Source organism: Eumetopias jubatus, unplaced genomic scaffold, assembly GCF_037043125.1.
Source record: "Eumetopias jubatus isolate StellerSeaLion01/CBP00866 unplaced genomic scaffold, mEumJub1_p1.0 scaffold_11, whole genome shotgun sequence".
Classification (NCBI taxonomy): Eukaryota; Metazoa; Chordata; class Mammalia; order Carnivora; family Otariidae; genus Eumetopias; species Eumetopias jubatus.
Genome location: NW_028274817.1, coordinates 15,973,828 through 15,987,872, shown reverse-complemented (window position 1 = coordinate 15,987,872; position 14,045 = coordinate 15,973,828). Strand labels below are relative to the sequence as shown.

General features: G+C 45.1%; 1 pseudogene; it reads left to right on the top strand.

The window, feature by feature from the left end:
- Positions 1–1,020: 1,020 nt before the first annotated feature.
- Positions 1,021–14,045, top strand: part of LOC114201637 (BOS complex subunit NCLN-like) — a 62,215-nt pseudogene continuing 49,190 nt past the window's right edge.

Below are 14,045 nucleotides of genomic sequence, written 5' to 3'. Positions count from 1 at the left end.
ACATTCACTACGGGAAATCCACAGCTTCCCTGAGGAAAAGTGGTTCCACGGGTCAGAGTCAGGCCTCATGCTTGGAATTAGGGGGTACAGGTCCGACCAAAGCCCTCTTTTTCCTACCTTGCCTTCACAGACCGAGAGGAGCACAGAGTCCCTCAAAGGAGAGCTCCCCACAGGAAGGAACAGTGAGCCTAAGAGGGGGCTAAACCTATGAAGCTGACGTGCCAGAATCCCTCCACAGGCCACCCAAGCAGTGAAGAAATTCATGGAGAGAAAGAAAGAAAAGACCCACAGCCGTGAGCAGAGCCAGCTGGGAGGGATGTTATTACTTTATTTCTGTTTTCTTAACTATGCGTGTGTGCGCGTGCATGTGCGTGCGTGTGTGTTGAGGATTGATTGCAGAAAATGTCTGAATCCACGGCCCTCAAGATGGAAACTTTTGTTGATATAATTTCTCCTAACTTTCCTACACCTTCCTTCCCCTCCACTCCAGTTCCCCAGTGGCTATCAAGAGCTGTATATATCTGACCACAAAACATCCAGTCAGTTCAAGTCAAAAATGCAGCCAGCCATCTGGATTGACTCAAACTCTGTCTACACACACCAATTGGCTTGGGGGTAAAAAAATGTAATTCAGCGGAACAACTGGTTATTTTTAAAACAACGAGTTGAATTCAGACAACCATCCAATTAGTTGATTTCAAAATGCCCGTTTGGCGACATGAAAAGGGTTTTTTTCTTTTTTTTTTCAAAGGGCCTTGTGTGTGCATAAACAACCTGAACGCTATTAAATTGACGAGCTATTTTAGAATCAAGTAGATAAGGCCAAAGCGGCCGGCCTCTGTTTATAAAGGGAAAACCTGTTAGAGTAGCAGTCCATCAAGCACTCCAGAGGGTGACACCTTCTGTTGCAAGGACGCAGTCTGCCCCTCGACAGCAGGGTAGACATATCCCTCTTTGTAGCACAAGCACCTCGTTCCTTTTTTACAGAAACCTCCCGGGCGCCTCCTTCCTGGACGCGCCATGCTAGCCGGAAAGAAGGCCGCAGATTCAAACAGACTCCCAGAGGCCAACGGGCTAGGGTTAGCTCTCGCCACGTACCATTCCCTAACGCACACCAAGATGGGAACTCCATTCTCTCTCGCCTTTCCTGGGTCTCAGCCTCGCCACATGCCCCCCAAGGAAGCCTCCTTGGAGCCCTCTGGCACACTCCGGAGTGGGTTGGGTCCGTGGAAACTGCACGACTCTATCTCCCTGAGTTCCGCCCCCCCCCCCCCCGCAGAAATGTGAAAGTTCCCTTCTTGTGTCACATTGCTAAGAAATGATTTAAGCAAAAAAAGGGCGGGGGGGGGGAGGAAGGTCTCCTCCTGAAGAGAATTTTATTTGCACTCCCCATGCTTTGTCATAAAGGGCACTGAACCGTGTTAATCATATAAGAAGTTTTAGAGAAGCTCTCTTTTTCACATTAGGCTTAAAACATCACCCCTGAGGTGGTGCTGATGGTTCCCTTAGAAAAGATTTCTTTGACATCTAAGACACAAAGGACTTTAGCAAACGCTCCGGCGTTAAATGAGTGGCGCTAAGTGCTGACTCTCCATCCCCGGTGACAAGCATTGACTAAGTGAGACTTTTGTTACTGCGAATGTCTTACTTGGGTGTGTCTTAATCCCGAATGTTGTGGAGGTTTTGTTTTAGTGTGTGTGTGTGTGTGTGTGTGTGTGTGTGTGTGTGTGTGTGTGTGTTTAAATATTTATTTTATCAGAAAGGATCCTCACAATGGAAGCATTCATAGCCATCTCTGTGGCTGAGTCTTTAGGTTTAAGACTGGCTAAGCAGCCTCAGGTAGAAGGTGTTTGCACAGCTACAGAAGGATGGAATCCCAGCCCCCGAGTTGGAAGGGGCCCCATTAAGCCAGTCCTTGCCTTCAGGCATCCAAGCCAGAGGAAGAGCCACCCTTTTTTTAAGATCTCCAAGGACAAAAACTCCACACGTAGCTCTTTTGTTACCAAGAAAATGTGAACTACAAAACATATTTGCAAGGGAAGAATATTATAATCCATATTTAAATGATTTCCTTGCTTCACTATTTGCCTTCCTGAGTTTTAAAAAATGAATAAACAACAAAATGTCCTTTTCCCTTGGGGGAAAAAAAATCCTTTCAATGGAAGCATTTCTCCTCTTTTTGAGGATCCACACGAGACATTTCTCTCAGGAAATTCTATCAGAAACTGTGATGTCTCTCCTGAAAAAGCAGGTCTGCTTTTATCTTATGGATGCTCTGAATCAAGAGTTTTGGCTTCCTTTGGCTGTTAGCTCACAGCCACATTTGTAATCAATGAACAGGACCCAATCCGCGTCACCATGCTTTCCCTCCCTTATCTTCTCTTCACCCAAAGTTCTTCCCTTGGTTGTATCTTTTGTGGTTCCTGGGCTTTGGGGTTGGTTTGTTTTGATGTCTGTAAGTAGTTTAGTGACACAGTTAAGAGTAGCAGAGGCCTCCGCTTGGATCCCAGCTCTGCCCTTTCCTAGCTTCCCTTCCCCGAGTCTCAGTTTCTCAATCTGTAAAGTGGGGGTTGTTGTCGGCATTAAATGAGAGAACGCATGTGCCCTACCAAGCCAACAGTAAGCAATTCGGTTATTTACTAGTATAACTTTGCTACTGCCTTAAATCATTTCGGGAGCAAGCAGGGCAAAAACTGATTGTTTATTCCCCCAATCCAATTTCCCATCTTTTATCCCTTTTCCCCTTTTTTATTTTGTATGACTTGTCTTCCAAGTGAAATCACTTGTTGCTGTTTTCACACTTTGCCAGAACTCCTTCTACTACATTACATGACAGTGCTTCCCAGACTTGCTTGATCTTAAGAATCAACAGAAGCGCTTATTACAGATACAGATTCTGACTCTTTAGACACCTAAAATTATTTTATAAACAAGCAGTCTGAGATCAGATGTTTCTGGGACTGAAGATGTTGGATGTCCTCATCGGCTTTTTCAACAATACACGCCACGTTGTCTGTACTTTTCGCCAAGAATCTAATCACAAACTTCCAAACTTGCTTTCTCTGTAGTGAGTGTCCCTCTAACATTTTCATTTTGTTCTCTTGTTTTTCCTTCAGTGACTCTTTACACGACTTCTCATTCTTTGACTTCCCGTCCGGCCCCTGTGCGAGGCTGTGTCTGTCCAGTTCCTGATGCCCGCCCCCCCTCTTTGTAAGACCATGTCCTTCAGCACACCTCACCCCCCACACTCCTTGGGGTGAGGTATATCAGAGCTAAAGTTGTCAGCCTCGCCGTATCTTTTCCATGACTGAAAGTATATCGCCATTAACCAACAGTTACTCAGGAACCATTCCAACCCCTTCTTCAGGAGAAAAACATCTGCAGGCCTTTTTTTTATTTTATTGGCCTGCTTGATGGCTCTACAACACAGTGAAGAAGGAGCCCCACCCTCCACGAGTCTCTTCATCCTGCTGGGGAAGCCATACACAGTCGAGAGACCAAAAAGTCCAAAAAAAAAAAAAAAAGAAAAAAAAGAAAAAAGATTTTATCCGCCTTCCTCTGTTTTCCATGGATGAATGCCAAATCCCTCATACTTAAACTTTTCCCCCCTTCCTTTATTTTGCCTGCCAGTTTTCCTTTGAATGAATGAATAAATTGTCCACCCCTCCAAATTTTCTCAATAATCTACCTCTGTAGCTCACTGCAGTGTTTAACAACCTTGGTAATAAAAAAGAAGGAAAGAAGGAAGGAAGGGAGGAAGGAAGGAAGGAAGGAAGGAAAGTCTTGCCTACTAAAATGCTGAAAGCTCTTTAGCTTTATCTTAAGACTGGTTCGGCTGTTTCCTCTTGTTACGTGTACATTGCCAGGATAGTACAAGTATTTTCAAGATGAATTCTCTGCCAAAAGATCTTGCCACTGAGTCATCACCATCCTCATCTTTTCTCAAAATGTGAGCAAGTAGTCTCAGCCGCACTTCATTCGCTTTAGTAAACACCACCTAAGGAAAGAAAGCATCAGCTTCAAGAACATGCACCCTCATTGAAACGAAAGTTTACTTACGGAGTGCCTACTCAGGGCCCGGCACTGCGTTAGCCCCAGAGGTAGAAAGAAGGGCTTGCCTTCAGGCACACACGCACACACATGTACTCCCGGGTGTAGCATCCAGAGAAGGGGCGCAGACTGGACACATTACTGGAATTCCAGGGAGGGTGCAATTCTCCCCCAAGGGCCCCGGGTAGTCACAAAAGGTAAGGCTCCGAGCCCTGAAAAAAGGGTAGCAGAGAGCCTGACGGAATTAATGTGGACAAAGACCAGGAAACAGGAATGAAAATAGTTTCAGCTATTTGAGGGGGAAACAATTAGGAGACCATTTGCCGAGGGCAGACAGTTTGTGTAGACTAGAAGACGAGTGGTAGATAATAATGGGGCGGTGGACCTTAGTCTGCTTGGAGAGGGCCTTGAATGCTAGGCTAATTAGCGTCGCCTTAGCCTATAAGCAGTAAGGAGAGCCGCCCTCACAGATAAAAGAAAACCGGAGACCCCTGGGGCTTCTGGGTACCTTCAAGGAAAGAAGCAGGGACATTGATTACAAGAACTCTGTGACATGTCTTGAGTTTTTATCACTGTTCATATTTGTGACTTTGTTCTTCCCCTGTGGTGTCGGCGCCACTGGGGATGACAGCAAGGAGAGGAGAGCTAGAGAGCTTACTCCTGTCCCCAAAGGCCAGACAGAGGCGAAAAGGACCCTAAGAAATGGACTAAGTGGAGGTGGTTTCAGAAGTAGGAAGACAGACCAGGAAAATCACTGGGGCTCACAGAAGAGGGAAGAGATGTGGCCTATTTGGAGTCAGCGAGGAATTGCAAAATGCCTTTGAGGGTTGAACTGTGAGGAACCTCAGCCATTTCCCCCCCAGCTCCACTGCTCCAGCAGTGTCTCACATGCTATTTTAGAGAAGCGGAATTTAAGGGGCACCGTTGAATGAATGCCCCGTTTTGTGAACCCCAGAGAGCCCTGAGACGACTCTGTACCTACAATTGACCCTTGAACTACGTGGGGTTAGGGGTGACGACCCCCCATGCAGTAAAAAATCCACATACAACTTTTGACTTCCCAAAAACTTAACAACTGTTGACCAGAAGCCTTACTAATAACATTAACCATCAATTAGTGCATATTTTATAGGTTATATGTATTCTATATTGTATTCTCACAATAAAGTAAGCTAGTAAAAAAATGTTATGGAGAGAGTACTTTAAAAAATCACATGGAAGAGAAAATACACTTAACAGTACTGCGCTGTATTTATTGCAAAAAAAAAAATCCATATATGAGCAGACCCACGCTTTTCAGACTTGTGCTGTTCAAGGGTCAACCTGGTTGAACTAGCTAGGATTGACTGAGTACCAGGGAACACGTAGGTTGATTCCTTGAGCCTCCTAATTCAAAGGTTCTCCTTGGACAATAGTGGCTCCGCATCTCCTCATTCAGATTTGAGGCAAAAGTGAAACAAAAACAACAACAAAATTCTTTTCAGCCAAGAGTTGATCGTGTCCTGCTAAGGTAAGAGTTGATCTGCTCTCCTCCTAATTCAATATGGCTTCAGTATTGTGAATGGGCAGCTCTCTGTCCAGGACCACTTGGAAAAGGCTTCTGTCTCTAACAATATTCATTTCTCACTGAGCTGCTCTTTCTGAGTCCTAAATTCACCCCTGTCTCCCTTCGCAAGCAGGGGATTGCCAGTGTTTGGCTGATAGGGCACAAAGTGATTGAGAAAGACCCTGTTGCCTCCCTTCATCCACTCTGCCCCTTAGCCAAGCAGACAGGAAACACTGCTTTCTTCACTGACTTGTGATCACTTTCATGAGCATTTTGTCCAAGCTACATATTAGATCCTCAATAGCATTTGCTGAACAGGTGAACGAATGAATGCCAGGCACTATCCTAGGTTCTGGGCATCTGCCAGTCAAGAAGACGATAGACAGAAATCCCCGCTTTTAGGGAGAGATTACGTTATAGTGATAGAAAAGAAGGAACCATAAAGTTCCAAGTTATGTCAGACACAGCCTGAGCACATGAGAACTACTCAATAGATAATGTGGTGAAAAGAGAGACTCTAATATAATAATGCATCTAGTTTATGTTTCTCCTCCTCCTCAGTCTCATTAAACAACACTGATTATCCTCAAGTGTTAAAAAGAGAGTCACCATATGATCCAGCAATTCCATTCTTAGGCATATGCCCGAGAGAACTGAAAGCGGAAGCTTGAGCAGATATGTGTACGCCCGTACAGTATTTTTTGCAAGAGCCAAAAGGTGGAAACAACCCTAGCGTCCTTCGACGGATGAATGGACAAACAAAATGTGGTCTATGCATACAAATGGAATATTATTCAGCCTTTAAAAGGACAGAAATTCTGACATATGCCACAGCGTGTATAAAGCTTGAAGACATTATGCTAAGTGAAATAAACTAGTCAGAAAAGACTAATACAGTATGATTGCACTTAAATGAGGTGTCTGGAGTAGGGAAATTCATAGAGACAGAAAGTAGAATGGTTGCTTGCCGGGGGGGCTGGAGGGGAGGGAGGAACGGAGAGTAACTATATAATGGATATAGAGTTTCAGTTTTGCAAGATGAAAAAGCTCTAGAGATCTGTTGCACAACAATGAGAAGGTATTTAACGCTACTGGCCTATACACTTAAAAATGGTTATGATGGTAAATTTCATGATAGGTGTATTTGAAATGATATGTGTAATTAAAAAATTGTTTTAAACACTTGTTGAACACTCGTTTGCGAGAAATGTGCAAAGATTAACAAACATGAGCGCTTTGCTAGAGTTTACATTGTAATACAGACCCTTCATGATGTGGCCAGGCGTGTCAAGGCCACACAGACAAGAGAACACAAACATTCAACCCAGATATGGAGAGGCAGCTGGATATTTACATTACCTAACAGAGCAAAGGTGAGTGCATTTGGGGATGGAAGGAGGGCAGGCTGTCCACACAGTATGATTTGCCCGGATGCTGCTCCTGATCCGTTTCTCCAAACTTTATCAACGAACGCCATTGCCCGTCATACATTGCAAAATTACAGTTCTTTCTTTCCAATCTTGAAGGATTAGGATCTTCCACAATTCCTCATGAGTAGGCAAATAACCCAGGGAGGGACAAGAATGGGTTTGAGCTAACAGTTTGCTCCCTGTTTTATGTTACAGGGCTTCGGGACGAGAGGCGAAGAAGTGGGGTAGGAAAGGAGATGGGTGGGCAAACAAAGTCAGCTTCCCACTTTGACGCCCAAATGAAGGAGACTGGGGATGCAAAAGATATTGATGTGACAAGTCCACACGCAGACAGGTTTACAGGGGCTGTCCTCCCCACAGGTAATCGAGAGCAAAGGAAAAACCCATTTCCAAACGTTCGCACTGCCCAGCCTCCAGAGGTAGTGATCTCCTTCCTGATGCCAGCAGTATCCCAGCGGAGGCCGGCCTGGGGATGGGGATATTTTTTCCCAACTCCGTATTCTGTATCTCTCTTGACAGAGACCGCTGGGTGAACCTCCTTTTCCCCCACCAGGCCAGCCACGCCTTAATCCCTCAGGTGCCACAAGAATCTAGGGAGAGATCTCTTTGCACTTTCCATGAAGAGAGAGTCTGTTGGACAGGATTCTTTAAACCACATCACAAATGCGTTTTCATCTCCTTAAAGGAACAAATTGTTTTTAAGGACTTCAGCACATTGTTTATGAGTCAATGGAAACTGCTAATAACAAATGGGTCTTATCTATTCACGAAAGCAAGTCTCTGAGGGTCTCTCTTGGGAACCACTGCGAGCAGTTAGTTTGAGTTATTGTACACATAGACTTCAGCTAATAAAAGGGCATGTTTTAAAACATTCCAGAATTCCAACCTGTCACTAATTCAGATTGGTCTGCCTGCCCCCACGCCCATTAGTCCAAATAGATGAGATTTTGCTGAGGCAGATTTTTGAGTCCTTTGCAAATGGTAAAGCAAAAGAGGGGATTTCTCCCCCTCTCCCTCTCTTAAACTTGAGACACATTGTTTGACATCTCACTATTAGGATCAATAGGTGACAATTTCTCCCCACTTGTTATTTACCTTGGTTCCCATTTAGCAAGTTGCATTACAACAAGAATGCGTCCTGACTTTCTTGCTTAGTGCCAAACAGCTTTGTTTTTCCATAGGCTGACTCTCTTTTGGTTCCATAAAGGTCATCATTAAGCTAATGCCAACTTATATTTTTAAAAGATTTTATTTATTCATTTGACAGAGAGAGAGAGAGAGAGGGCACAAGCAGGGTGAGCGGCAGGGAGAGGGAGAGGGAGAAGCAGCTCCCAGGACCCCAGGATCATGACCTGAGCCCAAGGCAGACGCTTAACCGACTGAGCCACCCAGGCGCCCCTAGCTAATGCCAAATTAAATTACCTTTCATTCATTTGCAAATGGAAAGCACAAATGCTCATCAGTGGCATGACTTAGAAGTATCATAGAAGATGCTCTGGCCAATCACTCTCTTCAAAACAATCCTGTGGATTGCAATACTTGTGACATGCTATTTTTGAATAGTGTTTTCCAAGATCAACAAGCTATAAACCACATGGTCAGAAAAAAAAAAAAAGCCATGGGCGCCTGGGTGGCTCAGTTGGTTAAGCGACTGCCTTCGGCTCAGGTCATGATCCTGGAGTCCCGGGATAGAGTCCCGCATCGGGCTCCCTGCTCAGCAGGGAGTCTGCTTCTCCCTCTGACCCTCCCCCCATCTCATGTGCTTTCTCTCTCATTCTCTCTGTCTCTCAAATAAATAAATAAAAAAAAAAGAAAAAAAAGCCATAAGCTATTTAATATTTAAGGGACTTGTGGGAAAACAATATTTCAATGTATATTTAGGTTTTTTTTTAATCAGCTAAAGAGCACTTCAGCTCTAAAGCCTGTAGAAACCCATCACACCAAGGTTCCAGGCTTATGCAGTAGCTGGAGTTTCCCAGGAAGACATGGAACCAGGTGCAGAAGCTTCAAATAAGTCTTTAGTTTCCTATATACATGTCAACTGATTGTTGTGTTGGCTTCCCGTATCACAGAAATTGTGGCTTGCTGATGGGAAAGCATTTTTAGAGCCACAGGAATAAAAAGGGAACAGAGATGCTCCTCCGGTTCTGATTCTAGGCAAGAGAAAGGGAGTGCGGAGACTGTGGAGATGTGAGCTCCCCTGGCTGGCATCAGGTCAGAAATGTGACTGACTGACGGTCTGAGGCAGTTTGGTGCTGAGGGGAAGGCCTTCTGGACGGGGCTTTGTAGCCCAGAGACTTTATCATCCCTCACCTCCCAGCATGCACCTGATGAAATAAGCTTTAAAAGCTTACGAGGCAGGCAGCTTTTAACAACAAAGGGATTCCCCGTCCAAGAAGTTTCCGGCCTGAGATGACACATGTAGTACAGAAGTGCTCCATTGTTAATCAACCAAATGTATGCATTAACTGAGGGATAGAAAAGCATACGCATTTTAGGGGCAAAGGCAAAGTCAATGAATTTGAGATGCACAATCTTACAATTAAGACTTCAAAACCAATTTTCAAAGTACAAGTAGCTACAAGCCAATAGAAGAGGGCTAAAGTAAAGGCAGGGTCAATGATACTGTGGCCACCGCAGCAGAATCTTCGGGAGGCACTGTTCTCACTTAAAGGATTCTTTTTGTTCAGGCAATTGAAATCCGCCACCTCCTCTATGAAGTCCTTCCCGTCGCTGGCTCTTTCCCTGGCTAAAATATGGGTCACTCTTTGCTTTAGGCCTCACTCTGCCCTGATAGAGTGAGACCATGGAGGAATGAGACCATGATGCTCCACGTCGCGCCACCCCTAACAACGGACCGCATTTCTGTTTTCATGCCTGTGTCCTCACTAGCCCTCGAGTACTTTGAGGACAATGTCCTGGTCTTTTGTGTGTCTCCATCACCCTAGCTCAGTACCTGGCACATAGTAGGTGCTCAATATGTTTTTTTCTGAATGGATGGTATCCCATAATGCCCTGTGGTAAAGAGAGCACCCACTGAACAAATGCTCCTGTTAGAGTTATGTCGAGCCAATTTAGGGCCCTGCAGAAGAAAGAGAACTGTAAATTCCCAGCTCCTAAATCAAAGGTTGAAAGCTTGCTCCTCCCTAGCCATAGCTCCTTGATATGGCTCCTGATTAATAATCTGTTACATCCTCAAAAGGGGTCATTTTAAGGTAACCCACCAGAGCTCCCATGACCTACTGACCTTGTTATATCACCAAAAAGGAGCTAACTTTGGGTCAAAGGATGGCAGAATACTTTGCTGCGATTCACATATTACCCAGAAAAGTTTGGCTTCCTGGAATTCATAATAAAAATTCCAAATCCCCAGCAATAACTTCCCAACCCCACATTTCTTGCTAACACAGCAGAGTAACACTTGGATTCTATGCCAGGCCTCCTGACCTTTTGCTAATTGCAAAATAAACAGATCTCCAGTTTAGAGGGGCCTTCTCCTTTTATGGGCTCCCTGCAGTGTAGGCACTGCTTGAATGGTATTTATTTCTGCCATATTTGCTTTCCAGCACTTGTTCAGAGCAGGAGGCAGGTGCCTGGGAATGGAAAGAATAGGGATTGGAACAAGAGGAAAGAAGCAGGTGCCCTAACGTCCTGAGTGAAGTGCCCAATTTATTCTTCAGAAGAGGCTAAGGTCCTAGGAGGATGTGCGCAGACGAAATTTTATTTTAAAAAATTTCAACAAGTATTTCTGAGCCCCTACTCTCGTGCCTAGCCCTGCCCTCGCATAACTCACTATCAGGTAGGGGAAACAGACATGTTAAAATGTGATAAGCACCATTACGGAAGCACGGACCAAAAGCTGGGAAAGTCCAGAGGATAGATAACAGTCCCCTACTGGCCAGTGCTAGTGACTGGCATAGAAATATGATAGGGAAGGGCGGCGGCAGCATCATGGAGATGTGGCCTCCTCTGTTTTGCAGGCTCCGAAACGTAATTTTATGTGCTGCTTTTGCTCTAGCGCTAATCAGACTCCAAGAGACGGACACGTGAAAAACCAGAAAGATAAATACTAATACAGATGTAAGCTAAAGTTCATTCACTATGTATTTACTACATGCCCAGAAGTGTTCTAAGTGCTCGGCATGAATTATCTCATTTAATGCTCATCGCGACACAAGGAGAAAAGCACTATCACCAGCTTCATTTGTTAAAAAAATAAGTAACAGAGACTCAGAAAGGTTCTTGCCCACACTGGTCAAGTGAAGATTCTTATAAAAGTCTGTCTGATTCTAATGCCCACGTTCTCAACCCCTACACATGTAGTCACTCATTATTTTATAGTGAAAAAGTGAACTGTCAGCTACTGTGTGAGTTCCTTCCCCAAAAAGGAAAATGATGGAAACCGAGTTAAGTCCTGAAGATCATTTGCGAAGTGTCAAAAGCAGAACAAGGGGCTCAAGAAATACCCTCCGTGAAAGAATAGTTACGAGTCCTCAAGCTATGCCGGTCTAGCGAATTAGACTCCTTTACCCCCGCCCAATAGCTCCCAGACTTTGAGTGATCAGCCAGGACACTCTCTCCTGCCGAAAGCCCAATGATTAAGTCGACCTGAGCATTGCTGCTTTTTCTGTCCTTACGTACCCACATCTGGGCCCCGCCCTGAACTTCCGTCAGTGACTAGGGTCTTACATACTCTCCTTGCTCAATTTCTTCCAGCTGCCCCAGCTAGATCCTCCTCTTTCCAAATCCTACTCCCTGCCCTAGGGTTGCTCCACTTGCTAGATTGACCCTCCTCGAACTCCTGATGATCAGAATTGTACCAGAATTACCTATTCCCTTTGGACTACCCAGCTACCCTCCCCAAAGTTCGTTAACTTATTCATTTAACTGGTGTTTACTGGGTGCCTACCAGGTGCCCAGCACTGTGCTAGGGGCTTGAGGGACAAAAATGAGGGACGTCTTACGCTACCATGATGCCAATGTCGCTCCGGGCTTAGGAGATAGTACAAAAATGACCAAGGTTTATCAGTTAAGGTCTGGGCAGGAAAAAGATGGCACCCTCAAACTGAGTAATCTGGGGGAGAATTTCATAAAGGGGCTACTTACAAAGGTGTGGGTAGAGAGTGGAACCTTCACAAGAGATGGGGTCATACCTGGGAGATAGTAACTGCAGGGCGCTGTTACCCACCCAGGGCCAAGGAGAGGGAACGGTGTGCAGAGTGTGCTTTATAGGACCCTGTGGCCTTCCATAGAGAGAGACGCAGGCACTGCCGGTCCTCAGTCCATCAAGAGAGAGCCTGGGGAATAAACTCTCCAGCTTCACTCTCCTCCCACCCTCCAATCCCCAGCTGGTGCCAAACACAACCAGAAGTCAGGAGGCAAGGCAGTCCATGAATGCAATCCATATGGGTCAGCCTCCTGTCTCACAGAGCAGGGTGAAGAGTGGATCTGGACATCCAGTAACACTATGCAACTGGATTATCTCCTCCCTAGCCCCAGTCTGCTCCGTTTAGGATTCCTTCCACCTCCCCCTCCTCCTTATTCCACCCTGCCAAAGATTACACTTCTTGTATGGTTACGCGAGCTTTCCGAAGACCCCACGACGATTTAATGACAAAACCAGATCGCAGACCTGAGACCCTGTTTCTGTTTCTTTCTACTTCATTCTCCCTAAGACAGTGAAGTGCTAACATGATAAGGATGATGCTAATGATGATGATAGCTGTCATTTTTTAAATTCTCGTGATGGGCCGGGGACTAGGCTGTTTTACATAGAATGCCTCCCTAGGTGTCTAATCTCAGGCAGGAAAAAACCGCTGACTTCTAGTAGACAAGTGAGAATAAAGACCAACTTCTTACCTTTACAGATAGCAGAACATTTTTGTGGGTCCCATTGCCATTCTGCCTCTGTCACCCTTGAATTTCTGTGTCCCAGATGCAAAGAGGATGTAGTTAACACATTCTAATTATGGGCTCTAGGAAGAGAGCTGCTTTTATGGAATGTACTCCCGCTGCCACTTTGGCTTCTGTCGCAGAGGCTGCTGAGTATGCTAAATGCTCTCCAAATGCCCAAGGGGCACCCTCAAAGTTTGAACGTGCAAACACAGGAGCTTAATTATGGATCCTGAGAACCAGAATGATTCCATTTACAGCCTTACAGTCCTGAAAGGCGATGTAAGTGTTTAGGGGAAAACCCAAACTGCACCTAAGGGTCGAGACAGTTGCATCAGTGATTTAACATATCCATCCAGTAGAGCTCCCCCAAAAGTTATGGAATCTGTGAAGGAAGCCAACACCTCTACTTGCCAGCCCTGGAGGGGGAAGGGTGTAGGGTGAAAGGAGGCTGAACAGAAGCCCAGCAGACACGCACACACACACACACACACACACACACACACACACACACAGAGAGAGAGAGAGAGAGAGAGAGAGAGAGAGACCCGTGCATGCACGTGCACGCACACAGGGCAGCTTACCTTTTTTTGCCAAATATTTACCCAATAGTATGTAATCTACATCAGGTCAGGGATTTTTGTCCACACTCCCACCCACCCATTGCAGTATCTCCAATACCCAGCATGGTGCCTCATGCATAGTACATGCTCAATAAATAAATGAATGGGGGCGCCTGGCTGGCTCAGTCGGAAGAACATGGGACTCTTGATCTCAGGGTCGTGAGTTCAAGCCCCACGCTGGGTGCAAAGATTACTTAAATAGAACTTTAAAAATGAATAAATGAATGAAATGGGGGGAACTTTCCTCTGCTGCCCAAACAAAGACTCCTTAATAACCCCTGAGTTTATCTCAGTTGGAAATTTCTCTGGGCATCTGGAAGATACTATCCCTCCCATTCTCTCATATACCGGAGTATAATGCTTTAACTTTTCCATAGCATTTTCCCAATCATGGTCAAATAAGTCTTTCCCTAGCATTAGTTCAGCCCAAAGCTACTCAAATAAATCAAATGAGTATGGTTAGATCCACTTTAAAAATGTAGAGATTTACTCCTGTGCATTTGG